The sequence below is a fragment of the Lepidochelys kempii genome, chromosome 1 (assembly GCF_965140265.1).
Source record: "Lepidochelys kempii isolate rLepKem1 chromosome 1, rLepKem1.hap2, whole genome shotgun sequence".
NCBI classification, from domain to species: Eukaryota; Metazoa; Chordata; order Testudines; family Cheloniidae; genus Lepidochelys; species Lepidochelys kempii.
In genome coordinates, this window is record NC_133256.1 from 21,179,436 (window position 1) to 21,204,692 (window position 25,257).

Consider the following 25,257-nt stretch of genomic DNA (forward strand, 5'->3'; position numbering starts at 1 on the left):
ATGATTTTGCAGTTCTAACCAGACTAAAGCCTGTCTCTCCGCTCCCCACTTCCCCTGTGGGCATATTCTTAATATTTGTGATTCTGTTTATAATAATTGTAAACCTGCAATATTGATTTATAATATTTGTAAATCTGCAATATTGATTTGCAACTCCAGTTTATAACATTTGTAATTCTCCTATGTTCTGCTTATAACATTTATAATTCTTCTATTTGACATAATTGTAAATCTGCAATATTGATTTACAATTCCCCATAACTGCTGCCGATGTCTGTATTAAAGCTTGCAAACCGTCAATTAACTCTAAGTACCTTGTAAGCCGTTAATTGACTCTACTTTCTCTAAATTGACACTCTCACTTGTTATTAAGATTGACGCTTGTAAACCTAAGGTTTCAGAGTAGCAGAGTATAAACGTATTAGTCTGTATTCGCAAAAAGAAAAGGAGGACTTGTGGCACCTTAGAGACTAACCAATGTATTTGAGCATAAGCTTTCGTGAGCTACGGATGCATCCGATGAAGTGAGCTGTAGCTCACGAAAGCTTATGCTCAAATACATTGGTTAGTCTCTAAGGTGCCACAATACTTCTGTTCTTTTTGTAAACCTAAACCACTCAATTGACTCTACTTTCTCTGAATTGACGCTTTCCCTTGATTGTAATTGAGATTGATGCTCAATTGACTCTATTCTGTAAACTGATACGTTGTAATGGAGATTGACACGCTTTTTAACTAACTTTACTTTATGTTCAATTGGCTCTACTTTGCAAATGAATACTTTGTGATGGAGATTGACAGGCTTTTTTGTAACGCCCACAAAGAGCCGCTAATTGGAGCGGCGCTCATAGAAATGTCACATAGAGACTCACACCCTCTATAGTTTGTATCAGGAATGTTAAAAAACGGGGAGTCTCAAATAAATAACACCTTTGTATGTTAAAGGAAAGTCAATACCAAAGGAATGTTAAGAGACAGGGAGTCTCAAATAAATAACTATACCCGGTGAAATAAGAAATGTGTTCTTATTAAAGTAAAGAATGTTCGTGAATGAATGGTGGGTTTTGAATAATCGGGGAAGTGCCAGCCTAGGAATTTAATATCAATTGGCCGAAGACGACTCCAGGTGGAGACAACCAGAGGAACTCCCCCACTCCCGGAGGGCAAACTGGGATCCACCGACCAATTCAAAGGATGAAGAAAGCTGATGAGCACCTGACAGCCGTCCTGGAGCCGTCATGACTAACAATATGACAAAACAAATTCCACGGACTGACACAGGAAGAAATTCCTATAAAAATGGACACTAAGGACTGAGAACTTTGAGTCTCCAGTTCTGCCACTACCCTTCAGGAGCATCGGATGCGCATCTGACACGGACTCGGCTCCACTCTCGTGTACAGGCTACCTGGCCAGTACTCTGTCATGAGCAACTTCCAGGCTGGTAACTATAACCCCTATGCAGAACTGGTATGAATGAATGTGTATATATATATATATATAGTTAAGTAAGGAATAAGTAACAATGCAACAGTGTGAGTTTTATATATATTTTTTATTATTATATTTACAATAAATGTGGCATTTTGCCTTGTCCCTTTAATAAGATCCTGCTGGTTTTTATTTTATTGGTATAACACCCCAACTCCAAACACACACCACTGAAACAAACAGGTGGAGACTGACTAAATTCTTTGAATTCCAGAGGAAGGTGGTGCCATTTTTTCTGTTTTTCTAACATAATTCCACTTTAAACCCAGTGGACAATCTAGAGGATCTTATGGCAGCCAAGTATGGCCCTTCTATGTTCTGGTTAAGCACCTCTGACCTAAATACTTAAAAAAAAAAAACAAAAAAAACCAACAATCACCTGGGTCTCTCTTCCCTAAGATGGATTCTGGGTCACTTACAGATCTCAACACATACGGTATTTATAGTCCAATTCAAATGATTCTCTCTTTCTTTCTTTCACTTGGAAGGAACAATCATCTAATTTATAAACAAGCATGGACATGATCCGCTTTGACGGTCACAGGTGAATCGTGTCTGTCATAATGTACCAAGCTTCAGCCAGTATCTGTAGTGTTAACATCCAAGGCCCTTGATCTAACTGCAGATGTACATCTGCCAGCACAAAGAGTAAATTATGTTGTAGTCAAAACCCCCAGACAGCACTGAACTGGAACGATCAGGTAATTTTCTACAACCAAGTATCTAGAAGGCTACTGTAAAAAGATATGTTACCATAAAGGGTCATTCTCGGAGAAATACAGGAGGAGACATAGGAAGAAGTTTTGTGCTAACTCTTAATTTGATTTTAAGGATTTCAGTGTAATAAGATGGCCAGATAGCACTTTACTAAGCAGGCTGGACTTCTTCATCCATCTTCCCTGAGGTTGTAATTAGTTAAAGTTATAGAAACCAGAACCTTACCTCTTCCCGGTAAAATAAAAATTCTGCAAGGCCTGAATCTCTACACAGCCCTGCTGAACTACTAGACAGAGTGCACACCTGACTATGGACAGTGCCTAGAAGCAGATGCTCACCACTCTGCAGTTACAGTCTCAGAGCTCTATCATTCCACTTTCCTTCCAGAGATTTCCTCTCCTGCAGGTAACTGCTACCGAGTAATAGTGAGTTTCTGTTAAAAAAAAACAAACAAACCCACCAAAGACAAAAAGCTCATGGAAAGATACTGCACACTCTTCCTCCAAGAATGGAGAAATGTACTTTAAAAATGTGGCTCCAGAATTCCATATTAGATGCACTGAAACAGTTGTAGTATAATTGTGTATGCCTTTTGCTGCTTGCATTAGACAGACTAGCTGATCCTCCTCCAAATAGCTTAGAAGAAAACTGATTAAAAGAATGCTGCTCTGCTGAAACATGAACCTCATCGTGCATTCAGTTTTACCTCATGTTTTGTTTACTTAGAACCTGTTCCTACTCCCACTCAAGTCAATGGCAAAAGCCTGCTTGGGCTTAAATGGTGCAGGATCCTTAAGTGCACCATTCATGACTTAACACTTGGATTAGCAATGAGAAGTGTGCTGCTTCACGTAAGAAATGGGCATGGGAAACCATTCAAGGAGTTGGATACCCGAGATCACTGAATAAGTAGTTGTAAGTAACCCAAATTATAAGTAACTTCTCTAAACACCTAAATGGTATAAATGCTGCATGACATTTGCCATGATAGCAAGTCAGTAGCTCACTGGAGACATGCTGATTACTAGCAACAACTAGAGAATACACAAGTAGTTTCCTAGAGTTGGCAAAGAACACCTGGCTGCATACACAGAAAAGATTCTGAGCCCATTCAGTGCAAGTTGGAACAAGACTGCAATCTGTTGCAGAAAACACCTCCAAACAACATTAAATACAGGAGTAAGAGGTGAAACTGTTGGCTTAGATCTATATCAAGTACCATAATTTAAAGCCAGATTTCCAAAGGCAGCAATATTTTGACACATCTGTATTTCAAATCATGCAAAATAAATAATAAATAATAATAATAATAATAGAGTTCACAAAAGACTGGCTACAAATATTAGTCCACCATGTCATAAATTCTGAAAAAGGGTAAGCTTTTCAAAAAACAAACAATCAGCTATTTAACATAGCTAAATGATTTAAGAGTTCTAGTCAAATTTTTAAATCCCTGCCACCCACATTTATGATGATTCGATTATTTCTCTTGAAATGATTAACTCAAAAACAAAAAACCAACACTTAAAAGTCTTGTGCAAATGATAGGAACAACTGATCCATGATACAAAACTTGACACTTCCCTGAAAAATGCAAACACATCAGTGCAAGTACAGCTGTTGCATGCCGTATTTTTTCTCTCCACTCCATCTCTGTAGTTCATTAACACCAAAAATACTACAAGTCATTGAAAGAGTAACACAGTTACATCGAGTGTTGGAGTTCTCAGTGTGCATTGCACCAAGACCACTAATTGCGTGAAATATAGTTAGTTAACTCTACCATTTCTCAGGCCTAAGTATGTGGCAGGTTCAAGAGATTTCAAATGTAACTAAAAGAGTTTCCTTGTAACCTTATGATAGTTCTTAAAAAGATATAAAGACAGACCACTTTTCACATCTGTTTGTGGTGCAGAACAGAAGCAAACTCAAACACTCTGTATCAGGTTAAATGCAAGTAATGCCAGTTGACACAGGTGCTGTATTACCTCCTAAGCGTCTCTTCAGAAACTAGAAAGTTTGCTGTTCTACAGAGAAACTGAACTCAGTGCTGCCAACTCAAAATTATGAGTCTCTCTGTATTTGGTGTTTTTTTCTTACAGGTCCAGCTTCTGCAGGCCTGTGAATGTGTGACAATCTCAGCTTCTGTTTAAAAAAATATTTCTAGCTCACATGGTTGCAGAGAAAACCTGAACATGTACACCAGGTGTGATTTAAAAGGCTCAGGAACCAGAAATTAAATAAAAAGACCCCAGCATTTATTTTTAAATCGTTTTTTAAAAGTTTGGCTTAAAAATCCATGAATCACAATTGGGGGGGGAGGGGCTAACTTATTATTTTTGACTGCTTTGGGGTTGACAGTACTATGGACTATGTTATTGCACAAAACTTAATTATGCCTTTTAATTCTTCATCCATGGCTCTAACTGGTTCCGAATATCGTAATTGAGTTAATTCAGTCAGAGGATCTTTGTAAACAAGTTACACCCAGACCCACTTCTTTTTTCAGCTCAGAGTTCAAGTGAAAGACTTGAATTCTGCTACCCACAGTTCCAGACCCAAAGAGATGCAGTAACCCACACACCAGTTTTAAACTTCCATATGCCATGTGTGTGTGCGCATGTGTTGGGGAGCCAGGGCAGGCAGGGAGAAAGGAGGGAGAGTAGCATTGTACCAGTTAGTACTGACAGATGCTAAGCTTGCCAGTAGGACCTGAAAATGAGGCACAAAGCCCTACAGTATGTTGCCTTGCACCCAAGTCAGCCAACCCTCCCCTTGGATGCAGGAACCGAGAAGTGTCCCTAAGCTCGTTACATTGCAAAATCATTTTTCAAATATTCCTCATGTGGTTGATCCAAGCTGCTAGCGTTTCATTTGGGGAAAGCTGCCCTCCAGCCTATGCCTTCTAATAACACAAGCAAATTGGAAGCCAATCCTACGCTTCCTGGCTGCCAGGCTTTTGGCCAGGATGCTGCTTCACAGAGCAGCCAACTCCTTCTCCTGGTATGAACAATCGCAGGCCCTGCAGATAAGCAGCTCTTGTATTTGTGCCCAGCCGATGGTGTGCTCACCTAACAGGGTCCCCTCTGGTTCTCTTATGAAAATGGGGGTTGTATTTATGCATTCGCAAGTAAAATATTTTCCTTTATGAACTACTTTGCTCCTTAAATTCCATGAAATGCCAGTGCCAGTAACCAGGATGAGCCATACCAACTCTAATGAGACTAATCAATTAAGGTGGGCTATTAGCAGGAGAAAAAAACTTTTGTAGTGATATCAGGATGGCCCATTTCAAACAGTTGACAAGAAGGTGAGAATGTAACAGTAGGGGAAAAAATTAGCATGGGGAAATAGTTTTTACTTTGTGTAATGACATTAATAAATACTTCACAAAACTGGGTACACATCAGCTGCTTATGTTATGCAGGAGGTCAGATTAGATGATCTGTTCTGGCATTAGAGCAAAGGCAACCACTCCCTTACCCCACAAACTCTGAATCTACAACTATAGGTATATAAAAATAGAGCCCAGCTATTTTTTCTGTCTAGTTTTCTTTCCCAGAGAAATTTGTGCTACAGCCCCAGATAATCCAACCACAGTGACCAAATCTTGCAGAAAAAAGAAAGACAAGAGGTGCAGATACACACATCGGAGCCACTCCAGCTGTTTCTATAGCTCTCATGCATGAGCAGTTCTCAGAATGTTTGCATTATGATAAAATCCAAATGAAGTGCTAATACAGCCTGAGTACTAACAGTGCCTTAGGTTAACACGTGTGTTTAATCAAGGGGAGCTGAAGAATTTCTTAGTAGCTATCATTTATTCCCCACTTCCCCCACCTAGTGATCTTTTCCTCATAACTCAATATTGATTTTTGGGCCAAACTGAAATAAGCCATGTAAACACATGTATACTTAAATATTTCATTCAGTTTTAGAATGTCCTAATCAAAAACTTTCCCACACACAGAACATGTACATTTCTCTGCAGTTCTGCCCAGCAGAGGTCAGTTCACAATGGCCATAATGGAGAAAAGTGTTAAGCCCTCAACAACAAGCCTTAAGTACCCTGCTCAGGTATAACAAGATGAATACTGATGTTTTAGACAAAGCTTAGCAATATAATGATATAGCTATCTTCAACCTGTTAGAACAGAAAACGATTGGTAGACCTGGGTGAATAATGGATGTTGTGGTTCTATGGAAGTTTTTTTTTTTTTAAAAAAAAATTCATTTCAGGTCAAATGAAACATTTCATTTAGACCAAATAAATAAATAAATAAAATCAATGTTTTGGTTTTGACATTACTTTTATTTTAAAAAAAAAATCAGCAAATTATTAAATGAAGAGGAGTGATTTCAAACTGAAAAATACAAAGTGTTTTCTTTTTTAAAAATATGTAAATTAAACTTTTTGGGGAGAAGGCAAAGTGGGTCTGAAGTAAACAACTGATGTCTCCAAATCCGCATTCCCTACCAAAAAGACTTTTGGTCAAAAAATGTCACCCGGTTCTAGTTATTGGCCATACGGGCTGGGATTTTCAAGAACACCCATCAGTCAGCGGCAGTTAGGCCAGTGTTGAAAGAAGAAGTAGGCCAGTGGCTGGCACTTGGGAAAATTCCACTCAAACTCCTCTTCAGTATCACCTGCTTTGCTGTCTGCCTTTTAGGTTACTATTGTTCTGTATGATCAAAGTGTTCATCACATTGAGAGTTGACAGGCAAACCTATGCTGCTTTGTGTATAAAAAAGAACAACACACATGCTGTAAACTGGAGGGCAAGAGGTTAACTACTAAAACCATCAAAATGAGAAGATATTAACTGAAAACTAGAAGAGGACAACAAGGCATTTTGGTTTAAGTCCTCTGCTGAAGTTATGGCAACCTGCTATTTCTCTTACTACAGTTTGGATTTACTTGGCAGAAATGCCTAAGAACGGAGCTGGCACTACGTGTAAGCAAATTAAGCAATTGTTTAGGGCCCCAAGTAGTTCAAAGGGGCCCCATCTTCACTTTTTATTATATGTTGTATGTGTGGGGGACCCCCCCCGAAAATATTCCTGCTTAAGGACCCCAGCGGACTAGCACCACCTCTGCCTAACCATGTCACTTTCTAGACCTATTTAAGAGAATATCATCATTAAGCTACTGATTTTATGGAGGTGATTTATGAACCTGTCCATTTCAGAGATTAAAAAAAACAAACGAACAGAAGAAAGGACATTATAATTACACATTTCCCTAAACCATTCTTTGGCAAAAGGATTGTAACTTCTTAGACATGCACAGTTAATTGTTAACAAAGTAACGGAAACTTACGTCAAAGCTAGCATCTCAACAATCAGTAAAAATTCCAATTATAAAGAGATCTATGACGCAATTGGTGATGAGAAGCAATATGTTGAGTCCTAGAACATGAGATGATAGAATCTTGCTAATTTGTAATAATTCACATTACCAAAGACCATTAAAAAACCCAGCAATATTGCATCACAAGGCATATTTTTTTATATTCTACACACACACATACACACCTTATAGATCTTAGGCCTTCATCCCATAGACACTTACATGTGAGAAATGTTATGCATAAGTAATCCCATTTATTTCAATAAAACTACTTGTTTGTGTGTTGCAGGCAGTGAAGCAACCACTCCTTGATGTCCAAGTCATCAAATGTCCGTTTTGCTGTTACCTTCCGAAGGGTGAAGATTTAACCTCTATTAATTCAAGACCCTACTACACTTCTCTGGCACCAAATATTTGCGAAGTGCAGCAAGACTGATGTACATACGAGAGTTTTCAGGTTTCTGATTAGCAAAGCGAGAGCAAGCAAGTTTCCACTGTAAATATTTAAATTCAGTCTTTATCTACTCTGCTCATATTCCTCCCTCCCCAGAGTAGTTCAGCTGTGTGTAATTATGAACCCTGGTCCCATACAAAAGTAGTTTATCGATACTTTCTTGTTTTGAGTAATAAATGTGCACTTTATAAATCTAAATAAGTAAACAGAAAACTAGTCAATTCTAGACTGAGGGTAGCTTCAAGATTTATAAGCCTGTAGTCTTAAAGCAGAACAGATCTTTTTAGTAACTGCATTACCTAAAACCGTTCCAATTAGGGACTGTGCCAGGACGATGTTCAGTTTCAAGGATCAGTTACATTTCAAACCATAGGCAGCAATTGGGACTTTCCTTGGCAACTGTAGTAATAGCTGTACCACCTAGACATTGTCAAGTATCAGAGGGGCAGCCGCGTTTGCCGCTTTTACAGATCCAGACTAAGAGTCCTGTGGCACCTTATAGACTAACAGATGTATTGGAGCATAAGGGTATTCACCCATGAAAGCTTATGTTCCAATACGTCTGTTAGTCTACCAAGGTGCCACAGGACTCTTTGCCACTTTTACCTAGATATTGTATCCAAGGAGGCTCCCAGTTTGTTTTTAGGGAAAGTCTGCTTCTTATTTCTCTGGATCGATTTCTTCACCCTTGATTTAAGCTACAATATCCCAACCGTGCAATACAGGTTATTCAAGATATTATCACTGTAGGTATAGTGGGCATAATTGCAGTAACTGTAGATATGGGGATACCTGTACCTCTCCCTGAGGACACCAGATACAAGGTAAAATAGGAACAGCTGAACCAGTTGACACAAACAAACAATCAGCATGAAACTTCATTAGAAAGAAGTGGGGAAAAGCAGATAACTAGGTTTTTCAAAGAAATCGTATTTTTGCCTGTGCAATTCTTGATTCCAGGCAAAAGCAGAATAAGACTGCTGTTCTTTTTAGATTACTGGGCTTTAGAAAAGAGAAAAACCAGTTATGTCACAAAAGCCTGTTCATGATATTTGCAGCCTACAGTCTTTGTTCTGAGAGGTTCAGATTATTTATATTATGGTAGACCACAACCAAGATGGGCCCCATTGTATTAGGTGCTGTACAACAGTGGTTCTCAAAGCCGGTCCGCTGCTTGTTCAGGGAAAGCCCCTGGCAGGCCGGACCGGTTTGTTTATCTGCTGCATCCGCAGGTTTGGCTGATCACAGCTCCCACTGGCCGCAGTTTGCCGCTCCAGGCCAAGAGGGGCTGTGGGAAGGGCGGCCAGCATGTCCTTTGGCCCGCGCCACTTCCTGCAGCCCCCATTGGCCTGGAGCGGTGAACCGCAGCCAGTGGGAGCTGCAATCGGCTGAACCTGTGGAGACGACTGGTAAACAAACCAGTCCAGCCCGCCAGGGGCTTTCCCTGAACAAGCGGTGGACCGGCTTTGAGAACCACTGCTGTACCACACACATACCCTAACTTGGCAGTCCTTGCAAGAATACTTAGAATCTAGAAGGTTAGCATGACAAATACGGCAATTTCCTGTAATATGCTGAACAAACCTTACTGAATTATGTTTAAGTATTTTAGAAGTTCATTGTACTAAAAATGCAAATGTTTGTGGATTATTGTGCATACACATTGCATGTAACTTCTTTAAAGGGGGAGAACTGACTAATGTAAACCCTGGGAAGTTGTATGACCTCCACAGGACTAGTTGAAATAATGTGAACTTTTAAAGTGAAGTGGGTTTCCTAGGAAATTTCTTAGGTTTATGCAAATGTAAAGCCTCTGGTTATGCAAAAACTCAGCCTTCTGAAGCTCTGCCATAAGGTGGGGACCTGCTGATCACCTGAGGACAGATCAAAGACCCAGACCATATAAAGAAGTGACTCAGTCCTTCAAACTACACCAATGGGTTGGTAACAAGTTGAGAACCATCTTGGCTCAGAACAAGCACACCCAGGAAACTGTTACCTGCCAGAGCCCTTGTTGAGCTGGGGTGATCTCTGGTCAGCTTATTAACATGCTTGTAGGTTTTCAATATTTGTGTCTGTAATGCTTTCACCTCAAGAATACATGTGCTTCCTTAACAAGTGCTGGGGGACAACTTAACTGTGGGCAATTACGCTGCTAATAGCTTCTGAGGAAGGAAGGCAAAGCAGGCCTGCTGAGGCAGTCTGTCTTGCTGGGGAATTCATAGTGTAGGCAGGGAATTGTGCAGCCTGGAAATACCCTTGTCAGGAGTGGGAGAAACACACGTCTCGGTCCACAAGAGGTGATGGATAGCGAGCCAGAAACCTGAGAGTGGGTGCCCTTTCTAGACCATAGAGGGGAAATATAGGTGAAGTTGCCCTAAACTATGACAACTGGCATAAATACACATGTAAACTTACAGATGCTTGATACTTACGTGTATCTGATTTGTTGACATTTATCCATTATTACTGCAAAATAATCAATACTTCATGATGTTCTATAAAGTGTAAAATTGCAGTGCAATATAAAAAATGAGTAACAATTATACAGAATTCTGTGCCATAAATAGGAGATACAAGAGATGCGAGTTTATTAAAATAAAGACAATGGCGGATAGAAACAAACCAAGCAATGATCTAGAGAGTATCTCAATTGCTCACCAGATACTACAGTAAAACATACTGTAGGAAAAGAATCACCATTAAAGACACAGTTCTACAGCGCTTCTGTGCTTGCAGAATCATGTGTCTGCTAAGCTCAATGCAGATATGTGAACTGTTAGATAGAAGATAGTAGTCTGGGAAACGTATTTGCATACAAACCACATGCTATGTGGAGAACACACAGTATTCTAAAGAGCTACTGCTTCACCCTAAAGTTCTTGATCCTTTCCTAAGAAAGCTGGTTAGCATAGATTTTCTAATTCTGTATAGGTCCTTATACCACAATATCGGAGTGCATTCCCATCGTGCATTAAGCGATTTTACTAACATTGTCACATGCAGGTTGTTCCATCTCATTCCATTCCTTATGGGAGAGTTGTGTGTGCAATGTAGTGTTTTGGTTTAATTTGGTTAGTGGGTTTGGGGTTTTTTTATATGCACTTGCTCTGTGTTAAAGAAGGCAGGTTGAAGAAACGCATCTTGGAACAGAAAGTGGCAAGGGTTCTGATGGTCCTTGGTTTCGGAGGGAGTTCATTCCACAGGCATGGACCAGCCACTGAGAAAGTTCCATCTCCTGCACAGATAAATGTTTCCAAAGGAGTGGAGTCATCAATCACAATCTTCATCCCAAACCATTAGGTGTTTCAGCTATCCTGGACCCAGGCCACTGAGTACCTTGAAGATGGTGACCAAGACCTTGAACTTGACTCTATATTCTATGGAAATACATGGGAGGACCAGTCTGATTCACTCATGGTAGCCAGGGTAGGTGAGAAGACATGCTGTAGGGTTCTGTACTAGTTGGAATTTCTTCAGGGCTGATGGCTTCATGCCGAACTCCCATTAAATTTCCCATAGCAACAGCCAGCCCATAAGAGCCTAGAAATGGCCATAGAAAAAGTTCTCAGGGCTAACAGATTGTTTAAGACCTGGCAAACAAGAATCCAGCTGGGAAAAGATTAAGGATTTGAGGGGCTGGCAGGAAATCTAACAACTCCATTTTAGTGTTGTTTCAGCTGAAGTTTCCTTGCATATCACATATATATATATATATATACACACACACACACACACGCACGCTCAGAAATAATTAATTAATTATTAATTGGCCTGCAACAGCAGCAAAAAGACTGCAACCTCCTGTTCACACACTACAAGCAGCATCTGAGTTATCACAATAAGAGGCAGGAAATGAAGAGCTGAAGATAGCTCACAAGGATGTGCTGTGAAGATAGGGTAGAGCATCCTATGTTGTATCACCATGATCTGTGCTTCCCCTGACAGAGGGCCATACTCGCTCCAAAAGCTGCACACAACAGGGTAGCAGAATCACACAGGTTCAGCCTTCCATTTTCAGTTTCCCATACTTCCCACCCCCCATTTATCCCAGCATTAAAGTCAGAGACAAACTTCACAAAACTCAATTTAAGACACCACTGCCCTAACCCTCCACCCCCTCGGTCTGTTTATTATTAAAAAAAATTATTGAGACACTTGTGAAAATTTCAAAGCAAGTTAATTTCCTGACAGATGACATCTCCTGAGCCATTATGGTCATAATGTGTGTAGGGTGTGACCACGGGTGCATTCGGTCACACCGTGGCAGATGATAAAATACATATCTAGGTCTTGGGTGAGTCAGGCCCATTGAGTAGTGCTATAGTTACCCTATGCCATGGTGTCACCTCATCACTGTTACCTTGCTGCTGGTTGTTAAACCTACTTATTGCCTCTTTAAATTAGAATGTAAGCACTTACAGACAGGGACTGTGTCTAATTATATATTTGTACAGCACCCAACGAAACAGAGGTACCAGTCACGATCAGGACTGTTGGTCACAATTACAACATATTGAAGAAAAATAACACAGCGTGTGGGCTGCTGGCCTGTCTCAGCAGCCCATGGAAGACTCACTGCCATGCCTGTAATTTTTCAGGCCCCTTTCCTCCAGGGCACTGTTTTATTAATTCAAACAAAACCTCACAAAGTAATAAAGCTCACAACCCAAAGTAGGCTACCAAGACCCAGAGGCCTTTCACTCTGCTCCCCTCTTCTGCTCCAGGGCTAGTCACAGGAGCCAACCTCCATCCTGCAGCCCCCTTTCAACTGAGCCCTCTCATCCCTTCATAGGGAACATCTGACCCCTTCCCAGTTGCCTCTGATAATGGAACTGGCTGACCCTTAAACCCACCCTAATTCTGCCCAAGGAGAGGCCTGGATGGTACACCAAGCAATGCTGATCCAAAATCATCCTAAAGGGTTGCTATTGCACAACCAATGGAAGACCATGTGAAAAATTTAGGTGGAAATGCAAAACACAGGAAAGTGAAACTCACTGAAGTTCATGTAACTCAGAGTTACATGATGCCAGCCTCATTTCTCTCTCTTCCCCCTCCTGTTAGAGTGCCATCTATTTACATTTTCTTGGAAGGCCTTGTGACTATTACTCTTTTCCCTCCAATAGCCTTCTAGTACAGCCAGCCTGCTCTTCCCACCCTGGACACATAGCAGCAAATCGATCTGCTGTTCCCCCTCCACCAAAAGGGAGGCACTTCAGATGAGTGGGGTTGCTTGCTAACCCCATTCCTTCCGTTTTTCTCACCCCACCCCTCCCATCTTCAGCAGCAGGACCATGAAATGTTCCTTCAGTCCTGCTATTGGCCATACAGCTAGCTCTTACCCAGTTCTATGGCCTGAGATTCCTTAGTGAGTAGACCTGCCCACACCTTGAAAAACAAATCCTGATGAGCTCGACCAAGCAGGATTCACACAACCATGATCACTGACTCCACCATACTTACAGCCCCAATCAGAGATAACTTATGCATTTAGCTTAGGTTTCCCCTATGAGTTCTGGAGTCCGCAGGAATGAGAATAGATCAGTCTGAGAAAGGCCCTCCCAAAATTATAGGAACAAAAATAGACCAGCCTCTAATTTTTTCTGCTCTCTTATAATTTCAACAGGCAACTAACCCTATATTTTTTGTGCTTTTAATTAAAAAAAAAATTGCTACCAGACTCTGGTAGCTATTGCCAGAGTTTATCCTGAGCAAATTACAGTCAAATTATGTGGCTTCTGAAATACATCACTTTACAAAGTGGGAATGCTGAAAGAAGTGCCTCCCCCCACCCCCCATTAACTAATATGTAGGCTCATTTCTACTTGCACTGTGGAGTCAGTCTGGTAGTTACATGAGTCAAGAACAGCAACATGCAGAACAAAGAAAGCAGCTAGTTATCAAGAAATTTTCATCAGAGGCACTGGGAAGTGAGACATTTCCTGGTTTTTTGTTTTCTATTTTAAACACTTTTTTATGTACTGGTGATTGTTCAGCTAAAGTTTACCTAGCCCCTGGGAGCCAGAGTAGAAAAACAAGCAGATCCACAACATCTCATACAGTGGAACCTTCTAATAAAAGGGTGTTTTTGTGCGGGTTTGACAATGTTACCCTCCAATACTATAGACCTGGTATTAAAGATCCCAGAAACATGTTTATATTAGGGCACCCACCAATGCTAACGCAGTTCTACGGAACCAGCAGCAGTTTCTTCCTGAGTTTCCCAGTGCAGATGCAGGCTTGGAGGACAGATTTGAAGATCTCTCCAGTAGGTGGTAATTACTGCAGTCCAAGAGGATTATCAGTGTGGAATCCACTAGAGTGAAATGAAGATTCGCTACAAAGACTTGTCCACACAACGGAAAATTTTGCAGACTTCCCATCACTGCTAATGTAACCCCCAAATCTACATATGTTGTGTATCCCCCACCCCTGTGCCTCCACAGAGGAATATGCCTATTACGGCCCAAAGCTAGAGAGTCTGGCTCTTCAGATCATGCTGCAGAAACTCATGTTTTCAGCTCTGGAGGTCCCTGGTTCAACCCAGGTTCAACCCTGCTGTCATACTACCTTTACTTCAGCACCACGGGTGGTGAATGAGATTCCCACTGTCCCTACCTGCTATCTAACAAAACCACAGCCAAGGGAATGAGCTTGGCAGAATTAGGGGCGAAAGATGACCCTGTTGAGCTTGAGTCTAGTCCGGCACTGTGAAGAGACACATGAGGTGCAGAATAAGTGGGAGGCCTCTGGGAGGCTGCCGGTGAAATACCACCACTGGTGTTAGCAACATCAGAAGCCCTAGTGTAGATGGTTGCTGGCTCGTGTCTTTAGACCTGCTGTAAGAAGAGTTAACTGACAGAATTTATAACACTGGTGGCAACAGTTGCCTTACGTACACGTGGGCTCACAACACAGCTGACACTCATGGAGCTGAGCCAATGTTAGCAACTCTAAGAAACCATTGCCAAGGTTTCGCTAGCATTTATAAGACTTAAGAGTGAAGCGGTTAAAATGCAGCCTGCAGCCCTCTCGAGGTAACATATATAAGGAGATACACCATTGCAAGCCTACTGCTCTGATTCTCTGTTGTCCTGCACCTGATGGTGACATTTATACCCATGCAAGTTGAGTGCAAAACACTATCAAATCAGAACGGTAGCATTTTATACCCAGTTTGCTGTGACTGTATGAAGGGTCTGATTCTCCATTGCCTTGCATCTGAAGTCTCTATAGTCCACACACTGCATTCAGCAGAGGGACAGAGTGATTTTGCGTGAGGCATAGTACTAAGCTGAGATCATGCACTATGTTGCCAAAGGCCAGTGTGTCATTATCATGCATGTTTAATTGGGTAGGAGGCACAGTGTGGCTAGCCAGATCATCCCTTACCATCCCATTTTAGCTTTTTGTTATAGCCACCCTGATTTGCAAGCATAGCCGCTGCTTTTGTTATTGACACTATAGCTCTGCTGTAACTGATGGCTACTCCATGCAAATAGCCCAGGGACTGAACCAAAAGTTCTCTGTCTATTCTTTCCGACATGATGGCTCTGAGCAACTGGAGACCCCTTTTTTAAATGCTTTTTGAAACAAAATATACATACACATTTATAGAGTAAAAGTCAGGGTACCATTTAGGCTTTGGGCAAGATCTCAGGGTTGCAAAGTTTGGGCATCCCTTTTATGCTCTGTATAGCGTATAAGTGAATTGAGCCTTCAATGCTGGTGCTTCAAGCACACACCTATTCCAACAGCAGGACTCTACTTAGAATCAAGTTAGCTGTTGAGACAGGGTGCCAAAAGCACAAACAGGGTGATAGTCTTCAATGTTCCAGCAGTGATACAGACAACAGTGGGACAGGGATGGGAAATAGTACTTCAATTTAGATCATGAGTCAAATCAGCACTTCAAAATGCACATAGTTTGAAAAACAATACTGTGAAATGTAGGCCTCATCCAGTCTTGAACAGAAATTTACCTTGGGGTTTCCAACAAAACAATCAGAAATTTAAAAAGTTAAATAGAACTGTGTCAGCCACAATCCCTTTGACGGAGAAATCAGCATTGATGCATATGACACATTTACCTTCATGATTTGATATTTCACTAGCTAGTGGATTCACCCTGGCCTGGCGCAAAAATTGAAAACTAGCTGCAGCACCAGTCCCCCTTAGTTGTGATTTCAGATACCGAGAATAACATGAAGTCAGTCAACTGTGAAAATGTCACTCTCAGTAGCAGATTGTTTGAGTTTTGCATGATATCGCACAGCTCAGCAACACAGGTGTTAGTCTGAATTATCCTCTCCATGTTTCAAATAATTGAGTTCTCTGAAACAGGTGCTCAGTTTTAAAACCCACTTTTGAAGAAAATAAGCCATTTACTTTTAACAAGGTGGGGTGGGTGGAAATGGGAGAGAGAATTGTAGGCACTTTTAAAATCTGTTTTCCTGATACTGCAGGACTAAAACATTTATCTAACCCAGTAGTTCTCAAACTTCCTGATCTAGCATAACATCTAAAATTCAGACTACTTGGCATGCCACCTTCAGAATTACAGTAAGTGTAGTTATAATGGATTCTTATTCTGATAAGCCAGGTTGCACACCACCGATCGTGTCCCACAAGCAAATGTGGGTACATGGTTTGAGAAACTCCCAATTTAATCTGAATATACGAATATAAAGCCTACTCCAGCTTCCAATTAAGTCAATAGCAGATCTTCCAAAGGCTTTAATGACGACAACATTGAGTCCATAGTGTTTGAAATCTTTTCAAAGTTCAATACCGGGTGGTGGGGAATTTAGTTAGGTTGTTGCAGGGGAGGGAGCCTAAGTCTAGTAGTTAGAGCAGAGGTGGGCAAGCTATGGCCCGCGGGACCATCCTGCCCAGTCCTTGAGCTCCCGTCTAGGGAGGCTAGTCCCCGGTCCCTCCCCTCTGCCCCCCCTTCCTCGCAGCCTCAGCGCGCTGTGCTGCCGGCGCTCTGGCTCGCTGCTCCTGCCGGGCGTGGCGGCGGCGTGGCTGCGAGCTTCTGCCGCTCTGAGCGGCCTGTTAAGGGGGCGGAGAGGCATTGGATAAGGGGCAGGGGTTCAGGGGGGCAATCAGGAGACAGGGGGTGGTTGGATGGGGTGGAGGTTGGGGGGGCAGTCAGGGGATGGGGAGCAGGGGGTTGGATAGGAGATGGGGTCCCGAGGGCCGGGGGTGTGGTCCCGGGGGGCAGTTAGGGGACAAGGAGCAGGGTTGGGTCAGGGGTTCTGAGGGGGGCAATCAGGGGGCAGGAAGTTGGAAGGGTGGAGTCCAGGCTGTTTGGGGAGGCACAGCCTTCCCTACCTGGCCCTCCATAAAGTTTCACAACCCCGATGTGGCTCTCGGGCCAAAAAGTTTGCCCACCCCTGGGTTAGAGGGAAAGGAAGTCAGCAGAGGCAGGGGCAGAACTGGACCTCTCATTACATATTCTGTGCATATTTACAGTTTAAGGAGTACAACTTGGCTCAGAACTTTTGGAAATATTCATTTCTGTAAAGTGCTTATGATTCTTTGCTAAAATGCTATAAAAGCAGAGAAATTTCTTCCAGCACTCTTTATTGCTTTTGGGATGGCAAAAGGAAGAACAGCATCAAATTACAAAGACAAAGCAAACCATATATTTACAACGAGGTGAGAATCCAGCAGAGCTAGGTTGCTGTACCTGGGTGAAACCAGATGACTCCCTACCACAGGAATGAAGTGCTGAATAACTCTGCTAAAAACCAATACCATCAGCCAATCCTCTGAATCACCAATAAACCAAGTAACTGGAAACCAACCTCAACCCATTGCAGCAAAACCCATGTTATGTCCTAGGCATGCAATGATGTCGAAACATCCTAACACCTGAAGACAGGATCTAGGTGCCTCATTAAATTGATTTGGTATTAAACTACAGTAAAACTTTCCAACCTTCTGTGCAACAGCCAGTGAGCTTTGATCATGAGAAAGTAAACTATTGCCTTAGAAGCTTGGATAGCACGCAGCATCTGAACTGATGACTACCACCTGACTAAGAACAGCACTTCTTTATTACAACAGCTAACGATAGGTTTCATTAGTAGAAGTCATCAGTGCCAACTAGAAAGGGAAATAAAATTATAATATATAAGAAAACATTTCCTTCATTGAGTATTTAAGCATTATTTTTATATTTCCCTTCAGATAATGGATGCCTGTTGGGGCTTTATTTTAAGTCTTATTCAGAAGAATGTATCTGATACGTTTACAGAAGAAAGAAGTGTTCTATCGAGCATGGACAAGCCAGATTCCTTTTGGTCATGAGCGCAGGAAATTTGATAGAGGGCAGAAAACAATGAATTCTTTTGAGTTTTTATCCTGTTTAGTTTCTTGATTAATCTCCGTTACTAACTGTTGCAGTTTGTATTCCACATTCTGTGCTAGAGAAAAATCTTTGGTCCCAAGTACTAACCTGGAACCATATTTGTATCTTATATTAGGAAACTGGCAAGTCCTACGTTGCAGGACAAAATTAATTTGGTACAGAACAGTGATCTGTCTGGTATCTGGACACTGGCCATGCCAACATCTTATGCTTCAGAGGAAAGAAAGCCTCTTTTTAGGAAACAATGAGAAGTATGACACCGTTAGATCTAACGGTGCTGTTTCCTGTGTCTTAGTCTGGGCAATGAGAACAGAATGATCAGTTCCACTCTCTTTATAATCAAGTACACTTTCAGGTTTTAAATGCTGCAATTATTGCCATGGATGCCAGAGGACTGTTTCCTTAACAACTTTTCCAATGACATTGTCTAAATATTAATGGCAGTGTTTTTGTTGGCTTTTTTGATTTTTTAAAAATAAAGTAACTGCGTTTGTTATTTAACTCTAAATTTAGTATCCTTTTAAACCTCTGTTTTAGTTTCTCCCACTTCTTTACAATGGGCTTAGTGCCTACCTACCTACCTGACAGGGGTGCCACAAAGTTTAAAATCACCATTGCTGCAATGTGACCTGCGTTGACAGACCCTTTCAGCCATATACATTAGATTTCACGATCAGGCCAAAGTCTGTAATGTACAGAAGACAAAAAGTGTGATATAGGAATAATTCAGCTCTCATTGTTTCGACTAAGGATTTAAGATTTCCCTTTCAGAAACTAATGACCCTTATGAAAATCCTATATAATTCAAAACCGTTCTACAGACATTCAATTCCATTCTATTTAAGCTCTTATACCACCATCCTTATCAGCCCAATAGCCAAGCCCCTTCCAGTAGTGCAATAAGTGATAAAATTAACTTCTAAAAACATATAATACTTAAAAGAGAATGAGATCCTTTAAAGTAGGCTGGTTAATAAATCCTATAGAATCATTATTGTCTACTAAGTTCTGGTAGACTTTTCCCACAGTGGAAAGCATATTTCAACTCCCAATTAGTTATCTAGCTTGGTTTACAGGAGAGTTAGCGTATATAATGTAGAGCATTTCTGTTTACTTTTTGTTAACAGCCAGCTTGATAGAACACATACAAATAAATTGGTTAGTCTCTAAGGTGCCACAAGTACTCCTTTTCTTTTTGCGAATACAGACTAACACGGCTGCTACTCTGAAACCATACAAATAATTAATGTTTGAATGTACAGTGTGGCTTTTGTATTAAAGATATCTTCGAGTTTATAAGCAATCTCAGCAATTACCAAGTTAGCATTCAGTACAAGAGACTTTCAGAGCAATTATGAAACCATTCAGTTGCTCACTGTTCCCCCTTCATTCACAGAAAGCTAAGCAAATTAGACTATATTTGCATGCCATTAGTTTTGTGGTTTTACATTGGTTCAGAATTACCAGGAATGGGTGGTTTTAGTGCAATTTTTATTACTGAGTCACTAGGTTAGCGAAATAAACCCTGTTTTTAGACTAGGATAACGGGGTACCTTGAAGGAAGTCAGCTGTAAAGAGCTAAACTCCCACAACCTGGATATTTTGACCATCAAATGCAAAGGTTCAGAGCATGGTAAGTCGTTTCTGGACACGCTCAACATGTCATAGCCAGAATAGCAAACTCTTTTCACCTTGACACAGCAGAAAGAAGCTGGCCACTGCACAAAAGGATGCTCACCTTTACTGGACACTTGAAATAACTCCTTCACCACATAGCAGTACCCATGTTTCTAGCTCAATACTTTTAATTAAGTATATTAATTATTTCTGTCTCCAGCACCTTGATTGCGTTTATACTTCTGTCAGTCTTTAGTTTCTCCTACCCTACAGGAGATCTGTTTGTTTTGCATATGCAGAACACACAGCTTCAGAGTTTAACTACTAGATTGATAAGAGGTTATATAGTGATAAATAGCCACAATACTGTAGCTCTTTCACTAGCTAGACGTCTTACCACACCCCCATTAATATCTATCGAAGAAAAATAAATATTTGCCAAACCATATGAACATATCTGACAACATTTAGCACCTGTATAGGTAATAAAGAGAGGAACAGCATGGAAGCATTGTTTTTTCTCTCTCTCTCTTCTGGCTGTATCAGCTCTGTGCCAAGAGGAAACACAAACGTGCTCTTGTGTCTACAATACTCAAGACACCCCCGAATTGCGCGTTAGGGCTCAGCTGAGTGGATCACCTTCTTCCATACAAACACATTAGCTTCTGCAACCACCTACCGGGCAATTTAAGGAGAGTGTAGCTCAGAAAACTGGGTAGGAGCCGTTTCTGGAACATCAATGTAAGTTAGCTAACTGGGAACTAGCGGGGGGAGAGGAAAGCAGTTTAACTGCACACAGCTCTCCCGGCAGCCAGTGCCCTGACTCCGGAATCGCCCCCCGCCGGGCAATGCAGCAGCAGCAGCCCCTGCTCCGGACACTCGCTTGTTTTGCAGCGCACCTGAGACCAGGGACGGGATTTGTGCCTCCTACGCGTCTCAGTCCTCCGCTTTCACGCCCGGCCCGGCTGGGTCTCTTCCTCCCCACGTGCACCCCGCAAACCCCAAAGCTCCTGGGCTGCCGCTCTCCGCCTCTGAGGCGCGGCACTGCGCGTATTTCCTGCCCGCCCGGCCAGGCTGGCAGAGCCGGGTAGTGCACAGGACCTTTCCACCTCCCAGTCAACCCCGCACCCCCGCCTCTCGGTCAAGCCGCGCTCGCCCCGGGGCTGGTGCCCAGAGAACGCCTTACCTCCCCCGGCCAGCTGCTTCCCCGGCCGCCGCCGCCGGCTCTGCGTGGGGAGAGGTGCGCGCCTCGCCCAGGACAGGAGCCGCCTGGCCCTGCGCACCAATGGGAGAAAAGCCTGTCTGCAGGGAGGGGAGGTTCCCTCTGCCGCGCCCTCTCTCACACCAGAGACCTGCTCAGGCTGCCTGCCCTGCGCTGGTCTCTCCCCCTGCCTATTCCTCCCTTCCCCAATCACCGCCCCCTCCATTCCCTTCCCCAGTCACCCTTCCGCTTTCCTTCCCCTGCTCCTTCCCTCTCCCACTGCCGGTCCCTCCATTCCCTTCCCCAGTCACCCTCCCCCTTCCTTCACTCTCCCCTGCCTGTTCCTCCATTCCCTTCCCCAGTCACCTTTCTGCTTTCCTTCCCCTCTCATTCCCTCTCCCCCTGCCTGTGCCTCCATTCCCCAGTCACCCTCCCCCTTCCTTCACTCTCCCCGCCTGTCCCTCCATTCCCTTCCCCAGTCACCTTTCTGCTTTCCTTCCACTGCTCCTTCCCTCTCCCTATCCCTCCATTCCCTTCCCCAGTCATCCTCCCCCTTCCTTCACTCTCCCCTGCCGGTCCCTCCATTCCCTTCCCCAGTCACCTTTCCGCTTTCCTTCCCCTGCTCCTTCCCTCTCCCACTGCCGGTCCCTCCATTCCCTTCCCCAGTCACCCTCCCCCTTCCTTCACTCTCCCCTGCCGGTCCCTCCATTCCCTTCCCCAGTCACCCTCCCCCTTCCTTCACTCTCCCCTGCCTGTTCCTCCATTCCCTTCCCCAGTCACCTTTCTGCTTTCCTTCCCCTCTCATTCCCTCTCCCCCTGCCTGTGCCTCCATTCCCCAGTCACCCTCCCCCTTCCTTCACTCTCCCCGCCTGTCCCTCCATTCCCTTCCCCAGTCACCTTTCTGCTTTCCTTCCACTGCTCCTTCCCTCTCCCTATCCCTCCATTCCCTTCCCCAGTCACCCTCCCCCTTCCTTCACTCTCCCCTGCCGGTCCCTCCATTCCCTTCCCCAGTCACCTTTCCGCTTTCCTTCCCCTGCTCCTTCCCTCTCCCCCTGCCTGTCCCTCCATTCCCTTCCCCAGTCACCCTCCCACTGCCCTTCTTCCTTCCCCTTGTTCTCTCCATTTGCACAGGGCAGACTCCAAATGCTCTGTGCAGGAGAGGGGCTCCCTTCAGTGTATCCTTGTCCTGGAGGGCAGGCCCCAGGAGTCCAGAGTGGGGGCACTCCCGTCCGTGGGTGTTTCACTGCCCTGTGGAATCCAACTTCTGAAACTAGAAGCATGGAGGGGGGAGAGATCTTGTGGGAGAAGGGTTCTAGGGGTTTCTGCTTTCACTCAGGAATTTTACTACACAAAAGAATAAATGGACACAAATCTGACATCAGGTATTATAACATTCAAAAACCAGTAGGAGAACCCTTCAATCTCCCTGGTCACTCAATAACAGACCTAAAAATAGCAATTCTTTGACAAAAAAACTTCAAAAACAGACTCCAACATGAAACTGCAGAACTGGAATTAATTTGAAAACTGGACACCATCAAATTAGGCCTGAATAAAGACTGGGAGGGGCTGAGTCATTACAAAACCTAAACCTAATTTACCCCATGCTAATTTCCCCCTACTGTTACTCACACCTTCTTGTCAACTGATTGAAATGGGCCACTCTCATTATCACTACCAAAGTTATTTTTCCTCCCTTGGTATCCTGCTGTTAATTGAATTGTCCCGTTAGACTAACCTCACACTTGGTAAAGCAACTCCCATCTTTTCATGTATTTATACCTGCTCCTGTATTTTCCACTCCATGCATCTGATGGAGTGGGTTCTAGCACACAAAGGCCTATGCCCAGATACAGCTGTTAGTCTCTAAGGTGCCACAAGGACTCCTCGTTGTTTTTGCTGATACAGACTAACACGGCTACCACTCTGAAACCTGTCAGGGATTTTACGTTATTTAAAAGACCTGCCCTTTGGTGCCATGGCATATATAGCCCAAAGGCAAGAAATTAGCTTCTCAGATGCATCTTTATGAGCCACCAGGATGATCTGACTACTCCAGCAGTAGCAGGACTATCCATTGGGTGTCAGAATTTTAAAATGAGCTTTTTTGGCCTGGCTTCATTAGAGACATTCATCTTGGTTTCCACTTCTCAGGGCTGTAACATGTCCATTTTATGCACAGGAGCTCCTCAGCTGCCTTCCAACCATGCTGCTAGTCATGCTGTTATCGGGGTCAACAACAACTGAGCCCGAGGGTGTGTTTTTAACTCTAGATAACTAGCGTGATGTAAAATCTGAGGGGAGATGAGGCACTGTGTTTTTACCTCTATGTAGCTAGTTGAGTTAAACCACACAATACAGGAAATAGGGTTCACCTTGACTAGCTACATCAAGGTAAAACTGACTTGTGCCTTTTCTCCCCTGAGATTTTACAGCAAGACAGCTATCTCAGTGTAAAAACAGTGAAGGCATAGCCAGTGACAACTGAGGCTCAATGACTTGTGTACCCGTATGCACTGAGCTCACTTATGCACACAGTTAAAATAATCCTACCACCAAATGTAAGCAGAGCTCCTCGCTCTTCTCCTCCAAGAGCTACTCAGCCAGGAAACTTTCTATCGTTTGCTGGCTGAGAGTCCTTTGCCTTCCCACCCTGCTCCCTCCATGGCATCCATAGTACATCTGCCATCCCATTATACTTCCTCAGCCACGCTCTCCATGGAGTTCTCCCTTCCCACCGTAAGTGCCTTCCCAGGCTCCACCAAGAGGTTGCCACCAGTTCTCCTTCCCTAATTTCACCACCACTGAATTCTTTCAGATAGCAAGGCAAGATGAGCAGCTGAGTCTTTGGCCATTGTGAATGCTGCCGTGCATGCTTAACAGGTGGCATGCATCATGCATGCAGCTGCATGACTGGCATGTTTCTCTTGGTGCTCAGGGCATCTCATTTATAACACCACAACTGAAGGTCATTCCTGAATGTGTAGTCTCCCACATGGGCTGAGCAGCAGCACTGGCCCTGTGCCCCATACAGAGTTTTCAAGGTGGCATGTTCAGGTTATGTACATTCTTCTCTGGAGTTTATGATAATTCAATGATTTTATTTAACCTTACATTTTAATTTTCTATACAGTGCCCAAAACAGCTTATGCAAGTATTCTTATCATAGTCAAATGTTAGTATGATTAAGGCCAAAATCTTTAACTAGGTGAATTAATTCATAGTGTTTAAGTGCAGAAGGGATAATTAGATCATCTAGTCTGACCTTTTGTATATAGAATATCAGGGTTGGAAGGGACCTCAGGAGGTCATCTAGTCCAACCTGCTGCTCAAAACAGGGCTGTCAAGGTTCCTTTCCCACTCTGAACTCTAGGGTACAGAAGTGGGGACCTGCACCTCCTAAGCTTACTTTTACCACCTTAGGTTAAAACTTCCCCAAGATACAAATTATTTTACCCTTTGCCCTTGGATTTCCACTGCCACCACCAAACTTTATCTGGGTTCCTGAAAAAATGGAGTTTGGACACGTCTTTCCCCCAAAAATCTTCCCAACCCCTGCACCCCACTTCCTGGGGAAGGTTTGGTAAAAATCCTCACCAATTTGCATAGGTGACCACAGGCCCAAACCCTTGGATCTTAGAACAATGAAAAAGCATTCAGTTTCCTTACAAGAAGGCTTTTAATAGAAGTTTAAAAAATCACCTCTGTAAAATCAGGATGGTAGATACCTTACAGGGTAATTAGATTCAAAACATAGAGAATCCCTCTAGGCAAAACCTTAAGTTACAAAAAAGACACACAGACAGGAATATTCATTCTATTCAGCACAGCTATTTTCTCAGCCATTTAAAGAAATCATAATCTAACACATACCTAGCTAGATTACTTACTAAATTCTAAGACTCCATTCCTGTTCTGTCTCTGGCAAAAGCATCACACAGACAGACACAGACCCTTTGTTTTTCTCCCTCCTCCCAGCTTTTGAAAGCATCTTGTCTCCTCATTGGTCATGTGCCAGTGAGGTTACCTTTAGTTTCTTAATCCTTTAC

General features: G+C 42.9%; 1 protein-coding gene across 7 annotated transcripts in view; it reads right to left on the minus strand.

Annotated features, from left to right (window-relative positions):
* The window catches only part of SYTL2 (synaptotagmin like 2), an 82,226-nt gene extending 60,848 nt beyond the window's left edge, over nucleotides 1-21,378 (minus strand). For 2 of the 7 annotated variants that reach the window (XM_073336050.1, XM_073336014.1), the window contains exon 1: nucleotides 21,194-21,377. The gene's annotated coding sequence lies outside the window, so the exon portion shown is untranslated. Of the gene's footprint in view, nucleotides 1-18,971; nucleotides 19,076-20,906; nucleotides 20,996-21,193 lie in introns of those variants that run through there. The other 5 variants (XM_073336024.1, XM_073336041.1, XM_073336070.1 and 2 more) reach the window with 5 other exon arrangements.
* Nucleotides 21,379-25,257: the final 3,879 nt, after the last annotated feature.